Source organism: Falco biarmicus, chromosome 5, assembly GCF_023638135.1.
Source record: "Falco biarmicus isolate bFalBia1 chromosome 5, bFalBia1.pri, whole genome shotgun sequence".
In the NCBI taxonomy this organism is placed as follows: Eukaryota; Metazoa; Chordata; class Aves; order Falconiformes; family Falconidae; genus Falco; species Falco biarmicus.
In genome coordinates, this window is record NC_079292.1 from 40925855 (window position 1) to 40949038 (window position 23184).

At 40.2% G+C, this 23184-nt stretch overlaps 1 long non-coding RNA gene across 4 annotated transcripts in view; it reads left to right on the forward strand.

Annotated features, from left to right (window-relative positions):
- LOC130150018 (uncharacterized) overlaps positions 1 to 23184 on the forward strand; it is a 56907-nt gene that overhangs the window by 11066 nt on the left and 22657 nt on the right. Inside the window, exon 3 of one of the 4 annotated variants that reach the window (XR_008822086.1) lies at positions 21313 to 21545. The exons of 2 other annotated variants lie outside the window; for them this stretch is intronic. This is a non-coding gene — a long non-coding RNA (uncharacterized LOC130150018). Of the gene's footprint in view, positions 1 to 186; positions 14810 to 21312; positions 21546 to 23184 lie in introns of those variants that run through there. One more of the 4 variants, XR_008822085.1, reaches the window with a different exon arrangement.

Below are 23184 nucleotides of genomic sequence, written 5' to 3' on the forward strand. Positions count from 1 at the left end.
TTTTTCAGGGCAGGTGGGGTACAACTGTCATCTTGTGGTATTTACAAGAAAACAGGAATAGAAAACTTTCATTTTACCTGCAGCTTGTCCATGTGGGATAGACACAGGCAATATAGAAATTAGTTAGAAAAAGCGTTTTGACTGATAAAAACCCTGTTATGTTTTCCTTCTGTTGCCTACTTTAAGCCTGTATGCACCAAAATCTTGCACTGTATCCAAAGACGTATGTTTGGAGTCTGCAGGCCTTGGGGATGGAGAGAAGTTCCATAAAGAGCCGTGTTTGCTAGATATTTTCAAGACAGATTTGGAAACAATTTTATCTCCTTCAGTCATGAAGAATCTAAGAAAGAAGCTTTGGGACCATGGCACACCTATATTTAGGTCTTCTATACCGATATACTTTTTTCCCCCTCTTTATTTTTCTGTAGACAAATTTTAAGGTAAATGCATATATGAAATAAATTCCACATCTAAAGTAGTGCAAATAGGGGATATTGCTAGAATGACTATGCTTCCTACATGTCCTCGTGTAGATGAGAGACAGAAGACACGTACCACAGACTTTATTTTGGTAAGATTAATGTTTTCAGTCAACATTAAAACTGAATGCTGAAGTGCTGCCTTATCTGCCCTTGAATCTCCAAACTGCTGCCCTCCCGTAGACCCACTGGTTTTAATTTTTGGTAAATCTCATCCATTTTAGCTTTCTTTCCAGGTCCTACTTCCTCTGCCTCCTCTCTGCAACACATTGGTGCTGGAGCTACAGCACATCAATCTGGAGATTCATTCCCCCTTAAGTACAGAGAGAAGAATGAAATTGTAAATAATCCCAAATTATAATTTTATCTTATAAACGGCAAAGTTAAGTAACTGAAAAATAAGAACAGACCTTTAACTGTTGATTTTCAGTTAGAAACCCTCCCCTTTCCCGTGTCAATCATATCAAACTGATGCTATGCTTTAGAAAAACAAGGGGAGAGGTAGCTCTTCCAGCTCACCCTGGAAGTTTCACTGTTCCAGTGATGGAAGGAGGTTGGGCTGGAGCCCAGAATAATGCAGCATCATTAGCCTCACCACCTCTTCTGTCTTGCTTCAACAATTAGGGGCTTTGCTTCTGTAGATTAACCCAATGGCTCATCATGTGTTACAGTCCCAGTGCATTTATGACCCTTGAATTGCTTGAAAGCCTTGGGAGGCTCCAGAAGGACAAATCAAATGCCTCTACATATGAAGTAAGAAGAAATGTCGTGCAGTTTAGACCTTGGGATACACTCAGTTTAGTCAAAGTGAAATAAATTCATGTTCCTCAAAACCCTTTTTTCTCACAATAAAGCATTATAAAAAATAATCTATATTATGTGAGCTAGAGAAGAGGATAAGGAAAGTCGGGAATGAAAATGAAGAAACAAGAGAACTTATTTATCTTTCTTTTTAAAAATAAAAATTTCAGATTTTAACTACAAAGTCCATACTCTTCCAGCCCAGCTGTTGTGCTTCTCACACAATTGAGAAACACTATATAAAGCACTTGGTGTTACAATAGAATTTCTCTTTCATGTGACGGCAGTTTCCTTCTAAACCAGGTCCTGGTTCAGCATTTCATGTAAAATCAAAGGATAATTGCCCTGGAACAGGAACTACAAAACTCAGGATCAAGTGGGACCGCTCAGTCTAGTGAAAAATTTTGTGCAAAAGAGGGCCTTGGAGCTTTCTTAAGCAGAGGTACTACTGTCTGCAGGTGCCTATTTTACTTAGGATTTATAGCCTACAATGCTATCCTGATTGGTGTTTATGTCTTTTCGTTTAAAATATGATGAGGAGTCCTCTTCAGGAGCAAGAGTTGTCATCCTGCTTCTTCAAATACATTAGCTGGGAAATTACAGTCTTCACTGAAGAAAAGCTAGGTTCTGTTTTAAGAGATAGCCCACATCTGTATTCACCTTGTAGGATGTATGCAGGCCCTGTTACTCAAGCTCAAAGACTTTTTCCCCTTTTGTGTATGATACGAGGTACGGAGCGCCCCACACAAGTTTCTTTCAGGGGCACTGCTGAGGTCCAGTGGCCTGCTACAGTGAATTTCAGACAGGTAGTGAGTTGTTTTCTGTTTATCAGAAACTCAAGATGCGTATGTGCCTCTACAAGTCTTCTCCAAAGACTACTTGTCATTCAGCGTGACTTACAAAGGGTGGATCCTATCATCTCTTGTGCAAACCAGGAGCCTCAACTGCCTTAGAAGGTGATGTATTTCTGATAAATGTTCAATCCATCATTATTTTAGAACAAGAGGAGGTAAGGAACTTGAACAGCAGAATTATGGACGTGGAAGATGATGGAGACAGTAAATTCAGAAGTCTATGGCCACATTAAATACTCGGGAGCTGTGAAATGGCAAAAGCCTTCATTATTGAATCAGTACAAGGCCATCCTCCTAATAAGCTAGGACGTCCTCCCTCAAGGCAGCAGCTCTAACCCTTACTATATCAAGACTTCTTGGGCACATGAGATTAGCAAGGAAGCTCACTGGCAAGTGAAATACAGCAACGGGGATCTCCAGCACTGTTTCACCTAGTAAAAGCCTACATAGAGTCATGGAATCATTTAGATTGGAAAAGATCTTTAAGATGAAGTGACTGCAAGCATGCTACTTTTCTCATCTTTGGCACTGGTGAGCGTTGGAGTACTATGTCTTCCTTGGACCCTAGTGAGTGGATAGGACTCAAGACGGATAGGACCGCTCTGCTTATCCCTGTAGCTAGCACCAAACAATTTGAGAATGTCCCCTTAGTTTCCTTGTCTACTCCTAGCCTTCTTAGAGGTGACAAAGGTAGCACCTGTCACAACAGGCCTTGGCACCACAACATTTCTAAACTCCTCACACTTACATCACATTTCTCCTCAGGATATGTTACAAGCCCTTTGCATTAGGGCCACAGTATTCCTCAACACTACAGCTATGTTAAAGGAGCCTTCTCCCTGAGATTCCTTGTGGCAGGTGATAAGGATATTCAGATCTTTAAGGCCAAGTGAGGTTTCTCCTGTCAAGACAGTAAAAGTGCAACTCCCTATTCTAGGGAACACCAGGTTCCTGACACATGTCAGCACTTGAAGCATGGATTAAGTGCAAAAAAAATAAAAAAATCCAATGACAATTTCTTGACACAGGTGATTGGTGAGTCCACTAGGGGAGGTGCACTGCTGGACCTTTTACTCATGAACAAACTGGCTGGGCATGTGGAGATTGAGGTCAGCTTTGGCTGCAACCCTGAGATTGTATAGTTTAAAATCCTGAGATAAATGAGCAAAACAAATAGTAAAATTGCCAGCCTTGACTTCTGGAGGGCAAAATTCAGGTTGTTCAGGGATCTGGTGGGTAGCATTACATGGGAGACAATTCGCTGCCCCTGGGATAGCTAGCTGACCTTCAAGAACAGCCTCCTCAAAACACAGAATTGGTTCATTCCAAATCACAGAAAGATGAGCAGATGTGGTACAAGGCAAGTATGGATGAGCAGGAGACTCTTGACTGACCTCAAAATACAAAATAGAAGTATGCAGTAGGTCCAGGACTACCTGGATGGAATATAGAGACATTGCCCAAGTCTGCAGAGAGAGAATTAGGAAAGCCAAAGCTCAGTTGGTGTTGCAACTGCAAATGACGTGAATGGTGACAAAAAGGACTTTAATAAGGTTGCTGGCAACAAAAAGGCAGCCTATGGAAAATGTGGGCCAAGTACTCTGTGGCAGGGGGACCTACTGACAGAAGGTGAATGGAAAAAGGGGAGGTGTTCAATGCCTATTCTGCTTCTGAGTGTTCTTTTTGCTTTTTTATTGGTAAGATTTACTCTCAATCCTGGGGCTAATAGTAGAGTCTGAGGGTGTGAAGCAGTAGCCACAGTGGAGAAAGACTGAGTGCTTAAGCCAATTGGATGTACCAAAGTTCATGGAAGCAGGGGAGTGCATCCAAGGGTGCTGAGGAAGCTAACCCATGTCACCGTGACTCTGCTGCCCATTGACTTTGACAGATTATGGTGACTGGGGAGGTCCCCGATGGACAGAAGAAAAAGACAAGTGTCATACTTGTCTTCGAGAAAGTTGAGGAAAAGGATCTAGGGAACTACAAGCTAAGCAGTCTAACAGCGGTCTCCTGGAAGATTTTTGCTCCTGGAAACTATTTCTGAGCTCAGGAAGTGCAAGAAGGTGGTTAGAAATAGGCAGCATGAATTTACCAGGGTGAACTGATTGGTTGATCTTGGTAAGATGACTGGTTCTGTGGGCAAGGGAAGAGTAGTGAATATTGTTTACCTTGACTTTAGCAAAGCTTTTCCCAAGGTCTTTGATAGTATCCTACCAGACAAAACGGTGAGATATGGACAGCATAAGCAGATGACAAGGTGGATGGAAAACTGGCTGAACTACCAGGCTAAACAGGTTGTGACTGGCAGTACAAAGTCCATCTGACAGCTGGTTGCTAGTGGCAGTCCCCCTCAGGGACAGATTCTGGGGCCAGTGGGGTGTGATGTCTTCACTGTTAATGATCTGGACTATGGGAGAGAGTGCACTATCAGCAAATTTATGGATGATACCAGCCTGCAGGGGAGCCAGTTGATACGCTGGAGAGCAGGGCTGTTATTCAGAGTGACCAGGACGGGCTGGAGGAGTGGGTTGCCAGGAGCGTCACCAAGCACAGCAAAGGCGAGAAGTCCTGTGTCGGGCATGGAATAACCCCCTGCACTTGCACATACTGGAGGTCAACTGACCAGACAGCAGCTTTGCAGAAAGGGACCTGGAGTCCTGGTGGACACTTATGAGCGTGAGTTGGCAGCTGGGGCAAACAAGGTCAACCTCATCCTGGTTTATATCAGCAAGATGTAATCAGCACGTCCAGGGAATTAATTATTCCCCTCTAGTTGGTACTTGTGAGACTGCTTCTGGAGTACTGGGTTTGGCTGCCCAGCACAAGACATTGACATACTGTTGTGAATGCAGCGGAGTGTCGCTAAGGTCACACAGGCTGGAGGACAAGCATATGAGGAGAGTGTGGTGAGGTGAATATAGACAAGAGATTCAGACTCTTCTTGGAGGTGTATGGTGGTAGGGGAACTGCTAATCGACACAAGTTGCTAACAGGAAATTCTGCATGTAAGGAAAAAATACTTTCACTGTTGTTAGGATTGTCAAATGCTGGAATGGGTTTTCAATATATATTGTGGAATCTCTGTCTTGGAGCTGTTCAAAACCTGACTGAGCAACCTGCTTTAGTTGGAGCTGCTTTGAATAAGAAGTTAAAATAGCTGACCTCCAGGGATCACTTCCAACCTGTCCATCGGAGGGGTGAGGCAGAGACCAGCAGATGACAACAGTTTGCCACTGCAGATCTGCTAGAACCCCTGTTGCCCTCAGAGAGCTTGAGTGTCAAAGGTGAGGCACCTACACATTTCAACGCTGAAAGATGGCAGCTGAGTTTAGGTTCTGAGGGCTGTAACTTTCAATGTAGAACCCTAAAATCTGTCTGAATCTCTTTTGAATCTGTCTCTTAATACTGAACTTTGAAAAGCATGGATCTATTTTCAAAGAGCACATGCTTCTCTACTGAAGGCATGAAAGACCTAAGAGGATAATTAATCAGGATTGCTTTGAGGGACATTTTCCCTCCTATTGTCCTAAGATGAGATTGGAGACAGTAGAAAGTGGCAGATGTTTTGGAGTAGCCTTGTTTTTTTCAGGGCTTTAAATTGTTGTTTTCCCATGTGGGTTTCTTATCTGCTTAATAGATAATGCATACTTACTTGTCTGTAGATGGCTAGTGTACATGACTGCAATTGGCACCGTTTTGGAGTTAGAACATAGTTGTCTTCTAACTGGTATTAATTCCCATTTCCAAACACTCTGCTTAACTTCAGCATTAGCAAAACCATATGAGAGCGTGATGTTGTTGCACTCACAGTGTTGTTCAGGGCTGTATATGGAGCTATGTGTTACAAAAAAATTGTATAAAATGAAAAGCTGACTTACATTAGTATCTTTCTGTTGAAAAGTATGCACATTCTAAACAGTGCTTGAAAAAAATGTCATTTATCTCCTTATGACTGTGATCAAATTCTATACATTTTATAAGAAACAATATGAACCTACTTTATGTCTCACTAAAAGTTTAATGTATGTGATACATATTTTAATGGAATATATGCCTTTCCTTCTTCTGGTGTAATCATTCACAGTTTTGCGAAATTGATTGGGATCTCTGATTTGGCAGCAGCTTCCACTGGTATAGGTAACAGGAAAAATACAAGGGAGTGTATAATCGTAACCCTTATCTTAAATAAAAACATCCAGTATGTTTTTAACCTTTGATAAATAGAAAATATTACTTGTATTTTGTCTTAAACCTAGCATTTCTTCATTAGTTTGATAATGCCTCTCTCTATGTGACAAAATAGTTAGAATATAAACCTTCCTGTCCTTTCCTCAGTAGTTAACAAATCGACACACTGGCTTATATTTTATTAGAAATATGGGAAAGGGGAATGGGTAATGAGGAAAGAAAAAAAAATCAGCTTTCAACACTTTGATTAGATTATATCATGCTTTGTAAGAAGAATTATGTGGCTGTTCAGTTTAGTTTTAGAAGAAGTTCTATGATTCAAACCCCATAACATATCCAGTGCGTATAATAAAAGCATCACTCACATGCTGGTCACAAGGATGTGCTTCTACAAAAAAATGTTGTAACTAATGACTGTCTTTCCCCTTAGTTAAGAAAATAATTTCTATTTAAATAACTTCAAAATTTCAGTATCTGCATCTTTTTATAAGCAATAGTTTAAAGCCTATGATATAATTTGAAAACTATCAAACATACAATCTTCCTAATGTGCCAGGACTTTGATTACATAAAAATACTTTGTTGATTCATGGTGAATATTCATAAATGGTGAATATATATCTGGTATGTATATGCACAGTATAAAACATCATTGTAAAAAAATAGCTCTATACTTACAGAAGATTTAAAGAAACCCCAAATTCCTTTCTACCTCTTTTTTTTATTTTTAATTAATGCCTGGTTTGGGCATATTATCTCAGTATAATTCTTACTGTGGTGATGTCTCTGTAGGATCATCAATAGTTCCTCTACAATGAGAACTGGAAGATAGTCTATATTAGCTACTAGTTTACTTGATCATGTCCTGGAATATCCCTAGCCTTCAGTCAAACTCATTGAATTTCTCTCCTGTTTTAGAGTGGGTAGAGGCTGCTGATAGGCCTGGAGTCATAGTCAATGGGGATTTAGTCAAAACAGTCAATATTGTCCAGAAAGTGAGTCATCTCATTTTAAAGCAGGGATCTACTTTTAGTCAGATGAATCACTCTCAAGACTCCATTGATGCAGATGTGCCAAACTGGATGAGATGGATCCCACCCTTACATTCCCAAGATGTTTCTGCTCACTTGAGAGTGAATTGAAGCACTTAAAAAAGGCATTTGTAGTGCAGTTTGCATTGCAGTTGCAGTTGTGACAACTACTGTCTCAGCCTTGCTGAGTTAGCTGTAAGTCACCAGCTTGGCATTGCCAGCTGCGTACATGGACTCTGCTGTGCATGAGCTCTTTGTGGTTCATGCGTGAGTCGCTGGTGCATTCAGCATTTAAATGTGTTAGGTTCCTTTGGTGTTCTTACTAAAAACTGACTTTCACTAAAGCTTGCTTTTTAAATAGCTCCAGAATTTTTAAATTAAGATGGCTGACAGATTCTAAAAGCGTTCTTCCGCGTGTTGTAAGAACTGTACCAAATCCATATCAGGTACAAGTTCTGACTGAACATCATTATATAATGCATGCTAAGTTCTGTCTGTGAATTTGTTTACTGTGAACAGAGAAACAGCCTCATCTGGACTTCCTGTTCTGTTCTGGACTTCCTACCACTATGCCCCTTCTCAGGAACAATGAGAAACATGGAAAAATTGGGTCAAAGCTGCAAGTATGCTTTAGATGAGAGAGAAGAAAGACAAGTCTGATGGATCCACATATACAGCAAAGGGGGAAATGATCCTGAACTTCTACAGGTTGCAGGCAGGTAGAGGAGAATGATGAAAGAGCAGTTGGCCCAGAGCAGTGGGCAGCAGTTTGTAGGTCCTTATAGCAACCACCAGTGCCATGTTTCATCACAGCCGGGGTAGCCCTTAAAGGTTTTACCTTGCAGACTGGAAATGTGCCATGAGCATGCAGAGGAGGTGTGAGCATATTTCCTTCACTGAGTCTTGTTTGTTTTGCATGAATGAAGAACAGAGGAAGAAATTAGCAGAGGCATCAAATGTAAGGAATTGGTAATTCTCTGAAGTAGCATGACATCTGGATGAGAACTACTTTTTCCTTCTGAGTTGTGTCAACAGACAGGACATGATAGGGATGCTTCCACCCCCACTTACTCCAAGGCTGAAATCCCTGGATGGTTACTTGTCCCTCTGCTATGCATCCCTCTGTGTAGTTCTGGATGCCTTTTGTCTGGAGGATGTCACAGCCCAGCTCAAGGTGTGGAGGCTTCCTTAGCAGTGTGGGAGGAGAAGTGGGAGTGGATTTTGCAGAAACCTCTGATCAGGAAGCTGCCTGAGCAAGCTGGTGGGGAATGGCTGCATTCCCGGGGAGTTTCCTAATTGCTGTACCACTGGGTCGTGCTGGAGAGCATATCCTGGCCAGTGTCAAACACTTGTCTTCAGTTGCCTTTGCCCAAGCACCTGACCATGGGGTCATGCTTGTTTGGCCTGCAGGTGAGGCAGGGAGGGATCTTCCTGTTACGGGAATCTCATTCAGGCTTAAGGGACAAAGCAGGTTTCAATCCCTGTCAAAATAGTAAGACTAGGATTCCTTGTGTTATGGCAAAAGTTTAGCTTCATAGAGATGTAAGTATTCAGTACCAGCAGGTGCCTTACTGGAGAGAGTGAAGCTCTGCAGTGCCTTTGAACCTTCCAAGAACTGGTGCCAAATAACAAAATTATCAGGTATGTCTGCATTGTGCCTAAAATAACAGGCTAAAGCAGGTTTTACACTTGCAGGGGTATTTTTTCACTATGTGAATTCAGTAATCTGGTTTTGCACCTGTAAGAAGCCGATGTGCTACTTGGCTTTTCCCTGGCCTTTAACTGGGACTTGGAAAATGTTGTTGTACGATGTCCTTAACATGGGCTTTATAGTAAGTAAACAGTACATCCTGTTTACATAGTGACATCCAATAAAACACAAATATTGATGATTTGTCCCACATCTTATTTAGTTGTATTATATGCACTCAATATATTCATTAAAACAATTTGTTACTGCAAAACCTCATGGGTTCTTTGTCCACAATCTTGTCTACTTTAGATATTTGTCCTGTTCCCAGAAATAGATTTGAAAGCTAGAAAAAATGGCAGGGAATGTGAGCTTGCATATTCTTTGCTGACTATATCTTTATGGAATTAATTTTATGAAGACAGCGGTTTGCTTACACCAAGTAAATAGTTTTATGGGTAGAACAGAACTGTTACATAGAAAAAAAGGCATGCAAAGTGCTAGTGTTTGAAAAGTAAAGCAAAATTCAAATAGGAGCGGTGTCATAAATTTTAAGTAGTGTAACTACCAATAGGATGTCCACCTTCAAATCAAGATGACAAAACATAGATTATGGCAGGTATTACTGCAGGAGGGTACTGTGGTGTTTGTTAGACATGTGACCAGAGTAGATAACCTAGTAGCTTGCTCTACCTCCAGACATTTTGACTTCCTGTCCAACCAAGACCTGTAAAAAAAGAAAATTCTCACAGCAAACAAGCTCTGCCTTGCTGTGCTTTATGTGGAGAAACCACACTTATGCTAGCTGGACTTGATGGGACAGCTGGTAAGAGCAGAGTGCTGTTCTCACATGGCCGGCTTCAGTTTTGGTGAGACATGCGGTTTCTGACAATGAATAAATCTTGGGGCTCAGGTGCTTTTTCTACCAACTGTGTTTTCATCTGCCCAACCTTTCCAGCTTTTGTCAGTCTGCGCAAACACCTGTCCCTGTCCCTGTGTCTTGTTCCAATTCTCCTCAAATAGGCAATGCCAATGTAATTTATCATGTTGTTCATCTGGGCCCGAATCTCTTCTTTTAGTAAAACCTTGTCCTAGGAGCTTAAGGTTCCCGTCTTCTTGCCAACTGCTTCCAGTTCCTCTGGTAACATTCTAGTCCTTATTTCCGTTTTTACCTAGCCAAACTGAGCTGATTCTCTCTTTGCTCCCTATAGTATCTATCTCTTTCCGATTGCTCCATCCTCTAGCCTGTCTTAGCAGCCTTGTCTCTGGTCTTGCCCCAACTTACTGTAAGGTCAGGCACTGCTTGCTCTGTAGACAATATCTTCATGAGATTTTATGCCTCTCCCTTTTTGTCTCCTTTCCCCTACCCTTCACTGATCACATTTTGGACTGTACTTCAAGTGTCTAACTCTGCTAAAGAAAGAAAGGGAGGCCATGTTAAGCACCTGATGTTGGATAGTTGATGGTAGGAGTAGCCTCCAAAGTTCCTCTATAATCACTAGAGAAAAAAAAGTAGACTCCTTTGAAGAGGTCGTTCATAATAACAAAGACAGCTCCTTGAAGTAGACAGTATAAATACCCCTTAGGATCAGATTTATCAGAGTAACTATAAGCAAATATGACACTTCTTTGGTAGACTGAGGCAGCTTCTTAATGCTGGTGTACTGCTGAAGTTTTATGGCATTTTTCCTGAAATCTCCAGTATTCAACTTAACCTGAAATACCAAACACATCTACAAATAGTGATTGTATAAAATGTTTGCTAGAGAAGTTTTTCAAATTAATGCAAATACAAATATCTCTGCCCTCTTACTTATTTATGACCAAAATCCTACAGTGACGATTGTAACTCCTTGCAGTGGAATTGGTATCATCATTAGTGACGTAATTAGTAGTCCTCCAGGAATGAATAGATTGACCTTGTGTCTCACATACTGAATATCCTACGTAATCCTTGAGTGACTCCACCTAAATACGATGGAATTTAGTTGTCGAATCACTGTGAGAATGAAATAAATGACAGCAGGCTGAATTTCAGGGTCCTGCTCTCAAAAGCATGGATCTTTTTTCTCTTGAGAAAAAGAGTAAAGCAGTTATATAAGGGAGGACAGAAAAGAAGAAAGAAAGTAAGTAGACGTGTTCTTACCTGCATGTCTCATTTAAAACTTTAATATGTTTTAATTAAGTAGGAGATCTAAATTCAATATAGCAAGATAGTATGTAATAATACATGGTTTAGGTAGCTCACAACAGTAGTAGGGAAGCTATTTAGCCTGCTTTCTTAAAGCAGTAGGGCTTAGGAAATCACGCTGTCTGTATCAGCCCACCCCCTGAAAATAGCGTTTGGCCAGTTTCAACCATGCACCACAAGTAGAGGTCTTGCAGCCACTAAGTTTCTGAGGTTGTTTAGAATAGCTGGTGAGGTGGGCTTATGGTAGGGGCTGTTCTGTCAGAGTCAACAGAACTAGCTGTAAAATCACAGCCTAATCCTGAATCAGCTATTAAAAACTGCACCAGCTGTGCTTGGCCCTGCTGTGTCCTCCTGCTTCTTCTTACTCTATCTTCTTACTCTGTCTGTTCCAGCTGTCATCCAGAGGCTTGTACCTGGGCATCTTCCCTGGTCTTGTTTTGATGAATTTGGCAGATAAACACCACTGAGGGAAAGGCTTCATATGAGTTTCTCTCTTACTAGACACCAAAAAAATTCATAGAAGTAGTAGGATGCAAGAAAACTTGAATCAGAGTTTCTGCCTCTTAGGTATTCAGGCTTAAGGTGCAAATCCAAAAGGAAAACAAGTTTCCTTAGATTGTTTTTGGCTGAAGTGGTTTAATTAATCTAACTTTCAACTTTGGTTTCTGTATTGGGTCTGGCTGAGCCCCACAGCAGCCCCCACAGCGCTGTGCTTGCATTGGTGGCTAGAAGGTGTTGACAACACCCCAGCGCTTTGGCTGCTGCTGAGCAGCGCTCACACAGCATCAGGGATGTCTCTGCAACATCCCCCGTCACCAGCAGGCTGGGGGTGGGCAAGGTCTTGGGAGGGGACACAGCCAGGGCAGCTGAGCCAAACTCACTGCTGAGTTATTCCATACCATATGATGTCTGCACAGATATAAAAGCTAAGATAATGGAGGAAGGGAGGGCATTTGTTACTTAGGATATTTGTCTTCTGGAGCAACTGCTACATGTACTGAAGCCCTGCTTCCTGGGAAGTGGCCGAACATTGCCTGCTGATGGGAAGTAGAGAATAGCATCTTTTGTTTCCCTTTGCTTCTGCACGCCTGACTTTTGCTATTGCTTCATTTAATGGCCTTTATCTTGACCCACAAGTTGGTTTTCTCATCTTATTTTCACCCCCCTTGTTCTGCTGAAGAGGAGAGTGATAGAGCAGCTTGGTGGGCACCTGGTGTCCAGCCAAGGTCAACTTACCACAGTTTCCAGCAGAACAATTACTATGCATTAGAATGACAACTTCGGTATCCTTCTTCTGGGAGATGATCAGCTTCATTATTCAAATAATCAGATGAAATCTGGAACTATAAAATCTTAATTTCATACTGAATTAGAATACCATGTCCGGTTTTAGAGACCAGACTTGAAGGAAAAAGAGAGTCAGCTGGAGACAGTCCAGAGGAGAGTGACAAGAAAGATCAAACTATAGAAATTATAACCTAAAAGAAAAGATTGAATAAATTATGTTAGTTTAGTCTGACACAGAAAAGATAGAGTGAAGACATTATAACACAAGAGGTTGCTCCAAGGAGTAGAACAATCTATTTCCCTTGCCTATGTTTGATATCACAAGAAGTAATAGGCTTAAATTACAGCAAGTAAGATTTATTTTAGAAATTACAGAAAACTTTAGTGGTGAGGATAGGGAACAGATTGCTTGGCAAGCTTGTGGAGTTTCCATCTCCATTGGAGATCTGTACAATCGGAGTACTTGAATAACTGCTTCCTGCAGGCAGGAAGATGGATTAGGTGTCTTCTGGAGGTTCCTTCTAGTCCTACTGTATATTTTACTCTAGTAGTAGAACTCTAGTTTAAAAGATAGGCTTTGTGTACTCTTCTTATGTTACTTCATTCTTGTCTTCAAGCAGTGCTAAAATCCTTCTGTAGAAAAAAAAGAGTAAACAATGCTATTACTCCAATGATCTTGTAATGAAAAATGGAAATGCATCTTGGAATAAAGTACTTTTTGATATACCTTCATTTAGGTAATTGCGCAGAAGTACTTGGAAAGTTGGCTGTAATAGGGGAAAAACATATAATGTGATAAAATTCATTTGTTTAAAATTACTTTTTCGGCACCTGTTACTGTTGTACTGAATGATATCACTGTAGATCACTCATATGGGAGCTTCAGAAATCAATTGAATAAAATGGCCCTAATTGCATTCAGAATACTAAATACAGTTTTAGATTTTTGTATTATCATTCCTTCTATTTCAAAGATTTCATTTAACTGGAAATATTAGAAGTAGCACTTTAGTTCTCAAAAAATGTATGGATCATGTGAAATCCATTTAAAAACTAAAAGGATAAAGTAAAATGTAGACATTTCAGAGTTAACTTTAAAAGTCCCTGTTACTTTCTTTGTGGTTGAATCCTCCAGAATAAAATGGTTGGGTAGAGGAGATTGACTGACAACTTGTAAATCAAGACTCTCAAACACATGCTCCTCACACAGAGTTTTGAATCTATTTATTTGTTTAATTCTGGGCTGTCTTTAATGTTCACAGTTTGCATTATAAGTTGAATGCAGTTTGTTTGCATTGCCTGTAATATGACCGTGGCATAGCACTTCTACTGCATTTTGTCACAGAAATTTGACTCGGCTGATCCATTTTTTGAATATTTGATTTTTAAGTCGTTTAGTCTGTTCAGTTGTGGAAGATCTTCTTTGGGCAAAACCAAGAGCAGAGAATTTGGTTTAAATTCAGGGCAGCAATGCCCAACTCAAGGCACCTTGCCAGCTACCTGGATCCTCTTTGCCCTTTAGCTGCTTTAGACCTGTCGATTTGTGTACAGGTTACTGTTATCTGAAGTTAACTTTGAATAAAATCGGTCAGCTATTCGAAGGAGTCTGGCCTCAGTAATATAGGCAGCTCTGTCCATAGAAGTTATTGGCAAGATGCTCTGCCTTCTCAAAACCACGTAGCTTCTACTGTTTGAAGTTGATTGCTTAAAGCGAGCTCAATAGGACCTGGCCACTAGTGGTTTTCAAAATGTGACCCAAAGCAAATTCCTGGAATGTGTTAAAACACTGAATGTTAACAAGACAAAAGTTCACGGTTGTCCAAAAAAAAAGGAAAGCCATCCCAGCCCACTGGGAACTCTGCACCATTCAGCAACTTGTTGACTTGGTTAAATTCCTCATGGCTGTAACTCTTAAAAACATGTGTTCATATGAAAAACACTTTAAAATGAAAACAAGTTTAAGAAACAGTCAAATTTTTAATGGAGAAGCTGAAAAAATAACTGCGAGAAGCAAGAATCTTCACAGATTTTTGTTATATAACCACTACCTCTATTCTGGGCATCATGTTCTCTAATGGAGATCAGGCACATGTTCAAAGTGGTTTTACAGGTACATTTCCTTACATTCAGTAGACACAATGGATTTTGAACAGTTTCATAGCAACGGATGATTTGTAATGGCTATTAACCTAGATAAGCGAGTATCAGTTTGGTGCATCCTTAATGGTCCATAATGGTCTGTGGATAAAAAATTCTTTCTCTTCACCTGTTCCTAAAAGGTATTGGTGTTTTTTTCCTAGACTTCATTTTACAAAGCAAGTTCATGTGAATTTTTGCATTCAAGAAAAAAATTCATACCAAACAGCTTTATGGTAAGAGCATTTACCGCAAAAAAGATTTATGTTTCTCTGGAACATGGTAGCCGTAGTATATCCTAGCGGGTAATCAAAACTTTCAGAAGTTAAATATATACCTTGACAGCAGCTAACCAGACATTCCTAAATAGCAGAGATTTTTAAATGAGTGTTGCTGTACCTGTTGAAATTCAGAAAGGCAGTTTCGCATTCTGTTTTTAATATTAAATTCCTTTATGAGGTTGGGACATGTCATGTCTCTTCTGTGAGACAAAATACTGCTAATGCCATGGTAAAGGAGTAAATCACCTTGATACCTGATGGATGGAGGTGGCACAAAGCTCTGGGAAGAACAGAACCCAAGGACTCTGGGAAGTGCAGAGCTGGGATGTAAAGATTGGTGCTGGGGTGCTGTGTCCTCCTGAGCCGTGGGTGTCGTGGCACCAGAGCAGCTGCATCAGCCGAGAGTCCTGGTGGAGGCACGGTGCTTGCTGTGGGAGGAAGACAGTACATCTTGGAGGAAATTACACCACCTCTCAGAGTGCCATAAGTTTGGCATAAGTACCTCACCGCCCCCACTCACAAAGACCATTGTGTTAGCACAGTACGTAGTCTAGGGCTTGTGATTTACTTACCCCACACGTGTCTTCAGTGATGTAGCTATGTAGGAAGACTTTTGCAGCACATGTGTGGGCTTAGTTCTGTCCCTGAGACTCTACTAGGGTTTACCATATAGTAACATAAAACTGTGTTTTGAAAATAATGCTTTAATACACTGTGGTGTGCTACATGATATCTCAGACTGATTATATGTGATGCATATTTGCATGAACCTTAATGAGACTTACAAAAGTAAGAGGCAAATTTTAGAGAAAATTGGATTAAATGGCTTAATTCTCCATAGTTGAAGACTTTTAAATTTTAATCAAGTCTTGAATCTGAGACTAATAACTCTTCTACTAGATGTTTAAAATGACTAAAATTTAAACCCTAATATCTATAATCTAATGTGTATTATCACCAATGTATTTGTATAGCAGTAATTCCTAGAAGTACGAACATTAAAATGACAAATTTCAAAAGCCAGCATAGACCTTTCCCAAAACTCTGGGTTGGATTTTGTTGTGTGTTTTTGCCCAGCTGTATCCAAAGTGGTATCCTGCGCTGCTGCAAACCCAGTCGCCCCTGTGCAGACGTCTTTAAGACACCTGTGTTGAACTGCATTGGTGCAGGTCTTGTTCCCAATGATGGGGCAATGCAGTACCAATCCTCATCTTGCTTAATGTACGGGACAGGCAGAAGGATGTTTGATTCTTTGTTATCTGCCTGCTCTGCAATTTTTACAGAAAAAAAAAAACAAACCAAGAAAGAGGTGGCTTTGGATTCCGGTCTGTTATTCCCCGTGCCTGTGGTCACAATGCCTTCTCACCTCAGTGGTATTCAGGACTTCATAAATATTATACATTTGTGGATTTCAACCTTTCCTTCAGTTGGGTTTTTTTTTTTTCCACCTGGCTCACACAGTTCTGGGGGACTTTGCATTAGACTGAGCAGATCATTTATGGTCAGTGAAACTGGTAAGTCCCAGATCCTTTCAGGTAGTTCCCACCACACTTTTAAGCTTTTCTCACACAGGGTTCATCTCACAGATATTCCATACCAGGTATCTTCTAACACATAGGTTTATCTAGTTGTTTAAGAATGCATGTGTCTGTGTGTAGTCATATGTGGCTGGGGTTAATTAATTTTTTCTCTCTTCTACTTACTGGTAACCATCCATATCTGTTCATGCCACACAGCAGGTTTTGATAATGGCCATCATGTATGTGAAAATGAGCTGGGCTTTTAAGAAGCCTGCCTGTACTAGACATTTTGTTCGTTGTCATGAGGTGATGAGGGATTGTCTTGGCCTAGCAAAAGGTATTTGTATTTGTTAATTGGAAAGAGGACAATAAAACCTTCTAAAAGTTAGTTTGTTTGGTTTATATATCTATAGAGGATCATGAGAATGCTTCAGTGATAAGCAGTAATAAACTTTTAATAAGACATTTTGATTAGGCAGTTTTGACAACAGTTTTAATAACCTTAGTGAAGTCATCATAATTCTAAAATAATTTAATGAGTTTGTTGTGACCTTAAGACATTACTGATAGAGAATTATGTGAAAATAAATGAAATTATGTTTGACTAGTGAAATAAGATATTCTGGAAGTGCTGAGGAACACTTGTTCCTCAGTATATAAGCTAAACAGTATGCTTAAGAGATAATTCTTCAGACCTTTTCCCAGGATGACACCTTTACTTTCTGTGGATCAACTGTCCTATCAGGGTAAAGATGCTGTGTGTATAGTGGGGATAAGAAACCTCTAGCAGTGCCTTGCTTTCAGTCTACTTTTGGAGTTATTTTTAGTATGTCTAGTCACCTGTGAGACTAGCAAAAGTAGTAAGTGTCCACTAAACTTCATCCAATCTCAGCTGAATCTGGTGGTCAAAAGTCTTCAATATCTCTGAGACTTCCACTTTTCTGCTAGATTTGTTTGAAATTGTCCAAGAGGTTGAAAAACTACCAGGGAAAGTGGGGTAATAGTTGAGTGCATGGATAATGAGCCTGCCTAAACCTCATTTCCTTAGGATATCATACAACAAAGTGAACAATCTGTTCAATGGGGGCATCTTCAATATTTAGCATTATAGGTGTTTGGTTTCAGTTGTTAATCTTACTGCCAGTTTGTGGAGAAAAAAAAATCAGTTTGCTTAACAGAAAAAATACTAATCCGTTTCCATCACACTTGGCTTTTCCTTTGGAAAACATATAAGAGTTAAACTGAATGTATTCTACCTCGAGTTAGCTGTAGTTAGCATTTCTGATCAGAACATCCAGTTCTTTCTTCTCTCTTTCCTTTTAAAATTATGTTTTTATTTCAGCCACTTTCTACCAGCAGGCAAAGCTGCTGTTACACTCTACCCAGCTGTGAAATCAATATGATTTTCATTACAAAGATAACAGAAACTCTCTTAGAAAGTCTATGAATTGCCAAAGTTCAAATAACAGTCAGTGGCAGAACTTAGAATTTAGATATACTAATTAAAAAACCTCGTGGTATAAATATATTAATGAAATGCACCCTGAGAAATGTTTGCATTTAAGATGGCAACAATCTTAAACTATTACATTGTTTCTTTAATTACTGTAGTTCATGTAAGTCACATCAAAATGTGATGGGTTCTTTCATTTATGATTGTTTCTTATAAAATAGGTATTAGCTTTTGTTTCTTTTTTCAATTCACAATTATTTGAGCTTGATTAGATTAGAAAGTGTAGCAGTCATAGAAGAGAGAACATATCTAGTAAGATTTCTGTCATATTGGGCTCTAAAAATTACACATAAACAGAATGAATGGGTGCATCAGTTATTTCTGTGATATATGACTTCATTAACAACAAGAGGAAGTGCACAGTCAAACTGAAAGCAGCACTTGAGTCTTTCAGCCAGAGCAGCCAGTTCTATTTAAATTAAAATCAGTGTTTTAAAATAAATGTTATTACTCTTCCTAAGATCATCTTTGATCTCTTCTTATTAAACCTTAATTTTCCCAGCAGTTAAGTTACATCTGCTTTATTATGGATGAAAATAACAGGAAATCAATTATTTTGTTACTTGTATTTGGTTGACATTCCTCTTTCCCATCTCTATTTTTATTTAAATTCTGTCTTTTCCACCCCATATGCTAAAACAGTAAACTCAGATTGCCAAATATTGTGGATTTTAATAGAAAAAGTTCTTCACCTTACAGCTGAAGGGTTTTTACGTTATTGTGCTCCCTCTGCTGGATAGTGCCTATTAATTTTTTATTCCCTGAGCTGTTCTAATATCCGTGTTCTATAAACAAGCAATCACACTGCCTTAATGAAAGAGGTATAAAAAGCAGGAATGCTTCATTTTGGTCTCAGATGACATGGAAGGTGACAGTTGTAGGCTAGGAAAAATCCTGTTGTCTGGCAGCTCAGAGCAGCTGAAAGCCTTTAGTGGAATTTGAGGAACAATTATTTGCTCTCTCTTGGACTAAACCAGATGGACACTAAATAACCTTTCGTTTGTATAGCTCAGAGAGAGTGATGTTGATTCTTGTACTGTGGTAAGTACGACAGTATCCTCAGATGTCCCAGTAAAGTTATTAGTGTCTCAGTCTTAGTGGTGTGATTCTCATAACACTTCATCCTTTGTCCAGTCCTACAGCATTGCTTCTGGGTCAGCGTTTGCTCAGCGAAGAAAGCAAATGTGCTCTCATCCTTGCCCCACAGCAAGGTGGTGATGGCTCAGTCCTTTCCCATCTCCACTGCAGTGGGTCAAAAAGGAGGAAGAGCTATACTCCAGTTTTGTTTCTGGAAGTTATTTTGGTCTTCATGGCCTTTGACTTCATGGGGTGTTCTGGGTTTGCACTCCTGCTCACCTCTCCCACTGCTGTCACATGTCGAACCTGGCTTTGTCCTGCTTTCCTCCCTTCTCTTCCTCCCTCCCTCCCTCCCAGCATAGTTGATCCTATCCCACAGCTCGCTCTCAGGTGGCCCTGGGGCCTTCAACCCAGGGGGCCACCCAGGCCCCTCCATGGGGCACTGCCCGGACCAGCCAGCCCCTGGATTCCACAACCTCCCAGCTGTTCTCTCTGTGCTGGCTGACCTAATCGGTCCTGTGGGAAGGGGATGGAAGTTCAACATCCACTTCAGGTGCAGGTGGTTTGCCCATCTGAGCTGCTTCTTCCTTGATTTTATGCCATGGTTTTGCCAGGGAAGCTGGATACCTTTGCAATTTCCTTCAAATTTAATGTGACGTTATAAATGCTGCTGCATATTTAGTAACATTGAACTGGCAGTTAACTGTTCAACTTGGCTTGGTTGCACTTAGAGATTAGCTCACCCATATTTCTATACAGATCAGACTTGTAGCATATTCCTGGAAAGAAATAAAAAATTACCAATTGTTCGGGGCGTTAACTTATTTTATAAAAATGGTAACTATTGACTCTTGGTTTAACTAGGAGACTCATTTTGGAAGAGGCATTATGGACAAATTCTGGTTAAGAATTTTTTTCTGAGGTCAGTTTTAAATTTCAGTTTCTGGATATATAAAATAATATTAAAAGTCTTTGATTTTTCCCAGACAGTCCTACAGTGAAGTAATCAGCATAATTATCTTCTTTGTGACCCTCTCTAATAAGCAAAAACTACTTCCATGTGCATGCACACTTCTTTTAGAAAGAAGTTGCTTTTTAAACCATTTCTGATAGAACAGCTGGTTAAAAGAATAAAGTTCCAGTTTCTGTAACCTTCAGTTCCTCCTGTTCAGAAGAAAAGACATGTTTAATACATTTTGGATTTGCTAAAATAATAAAAAGCTTGTGTTGTTGAACCAATATCACTCCTTAATTTATTGAGGCCTAGACAAAATCAGCATCGCTGTTTGCGGGACAGTTTGTCCTAGGGTGAATCCTCTCCATCGAACCAAGCTGGGCTGATGACGGTTCTGCTGATGGTGGGACTGGGCTGGGGCTGCAGCAGGGACTCTCCGTGGAAGAGCTTCCAGGATCAGGTTGAAAATCATTTGCCTCAGATGCCTATTGAGTTATAGCAACTGAAACACTTGACAGTGCTTGTCTCAGCAAGAGCACACACCATATGCTTTGGGAGCATTCCCAAGCAGAATATTATTCTCCTAGCACCCTGGCAAGCTCATTAATACTCCCATTATCCTGTTCAGTGGGACTAATCCAGCAGCCCCTGAAGCTGGTGAGGAGATTCGGGTTGTCTTTAGGATGCTTTCAATAAAACCTTAGATGAAGTTTGCATAATTTAAGTCACACCAATGGAATTATTTTCTAAAGTTATTAATGTTAGCTTATTTGTTGGTTTCTTTATTCCAGGCTACCTGTTTTCCTGCATCTTATGAAAAGCAGTGATGTGAAATGGAAAAAGGAATATGTTTTTGTAGTAGGATTTGCATTTCTGTACATTACTGCTATTTTCCTAAGTTTTTCCAAAGAAGGCCTGGAAAAAGCTTGCATCGGCACTCCATATAGTACTAATACAAATGCAAATTTGTATGTTGATCAGGTTTTTCTCTAAACACGTGAACAGCTCATGGAAAGAACTGTGAAAATTTTATAGTTTATGTGGATAAAGAAAGTACCAGTTTAAGCTTCTCAGTCAATTCTGATTATTCTTTATTGCTTTCTGGTCACACAACAAATTTAATAGAAAAATAATCTTTCACAAAATAACTTACTGTATGTAAGAGAAGAAGAATTGGGGTTTGCAAAAAAAGAAATCCCCCCTCAGATCCTGGTGTTTTTCCAGGCTGTATTTCTTTATATGTTGAAAATTTTTCTTTTCATTCCCATTCATTTTAACAGAAGATTTTAATTTTTCTTCTGGGAAAAAGAAGAAGAAAAAGAATATGGTATGTAGGGAGTGAGGAAGAATGAAGCCACAAACTAAACAGCCAAAAGATACTATTTCAAATAAGTATATTTATGGTAGTGGGAGGAAAACCTGGATCAAACAAAAAGAAAAGACTGGAGAGGACCTACTCTGGATTCCACTGATGTGGTAACAGCTGTTACTACAGTATCCGGCTTTTTTAATTAAATATTAATAGAAATAAATAAATAAAAGACTGAGTAAAGTGAAATGTGTGTTCTGTCTTCCTAAAGCTTTTTTTTTTTTCCAGCATCTGGAGTAGCAGAATCAACACCCTTTTATTCAATTAGTAGCATTAAATAACAACATCAGCTGACAGGAAATAAGAAAGTTCCTATGGCAACTAAAAATAAGCACAGGAGGAAAAACGCATCAAATGCTGTCAGCAGACAGCATAAAAGGCAGCTGTATGGAGATAATAGAACAAGAACATACACAGAAATCCTACTGGTAAACATAACGCATTTCATAGCTTTTACCGGTAGTTTTTTTGTTTTGTTGGTTTTTTCCCCACAAATGGGACCATGACACCCTGGTTACAGCATCTACTTATCAATATCTCAAATTGTTTTGCTGAAATAGGCTTCTGATTTACAGCCTGTGAAACACAGGGACAGAGCCCTGCATCTTCAGGAGAGCAGATGTATCCCCTCAGATTTGTACGCTGTTCGGAAAGCCTTTGGGTGCTTCAAATCTTGTGCACGGCTGCCACTTTCTCTCAAGGTTACTCTTTGGTCCCTGCATACAGAATGTTTGATAAAAGTTTTTGATAGAAGCAGAAGTGCAAAATGTCTAGTAGAAATGTGACTTGTAGAAGAAATAGGGCAATACACATCATGCAGACACTACTTAAATGTGCAGCTGTGTTCATATAAAGTTATACTGAGCTTGAGAAGGTGTAGATGATAAAATCCCTGGTGGAGGGGAAACCTGAGTGTGCAGCTGCTGTGCTGAGGCTACAGCTGGGCCACTTGCGAGCTGCTCCTTTCATCTCTGTGGGAGAACTCGTTTTGAAGACAATTTAACTCTTGAAATTCCTGGGTTATCTGCTTTTCCTACCTATCTGATCTTCCCAGTTTCACCTGTCTCATAAAAAGCAAAACCACCACCCCCTCCTTCCCCCACCAGACCTGTGCAGGGCAGAGAGGGCTACGCTGTTTCCCCTGTGCTCTCTGTGCTCCAAAGTTGTTGACACTGCAGACCCATCTAGGCTCCCCCTTCTGATACAGAGGTGCTGCTGTTTCCACAGTAAAACTCTTCTGAGCAGTGCTGCCTCTCCACCCAGGACCCTGCTGGAGAGGCTCTGCTCACCAGGGCTTGCTGGGGAGACAAACCCACTGTCAATGTCTTGGCCAGCTCAGGAAACTTGGTTTCTGAGTGGGAGAACATTCAGCCTTGCAGATAGCAAAGGGATTGTATTTCTGCCTGGTTAATTCCATCCTGTTAAGTGATAAAAGTGAGTTTATTAATATCAACTCTGACATTATGAGGCAGTGTGGCAGAATGCTGAAGCAGGACCAAAAGCAGTGGCTGGGAGAAATGTGATCGGACTGCCCTGATACCAGTAGAGGCTTTTATCTTTGCTTAGGACCTTTGTAATTTCTGATTTTTTATGTGTCTGTGCTGATTGTTGACCCAAATCTTGAATTCACCACTCCAACTGTAAAAGGCAACTCCCTTGTTCCAAGGACAACTTCATTTTCAGTCCAAATGTTACACGACTGAGAGGACCGCCTGGGGTTGGAAGCCCACTCCTAAGCTATGGTGGGCCACTATATCATATAGTTGCTTCCCAAAGATGCTTACATGATAGTGTATCACAGATGTAACTCGT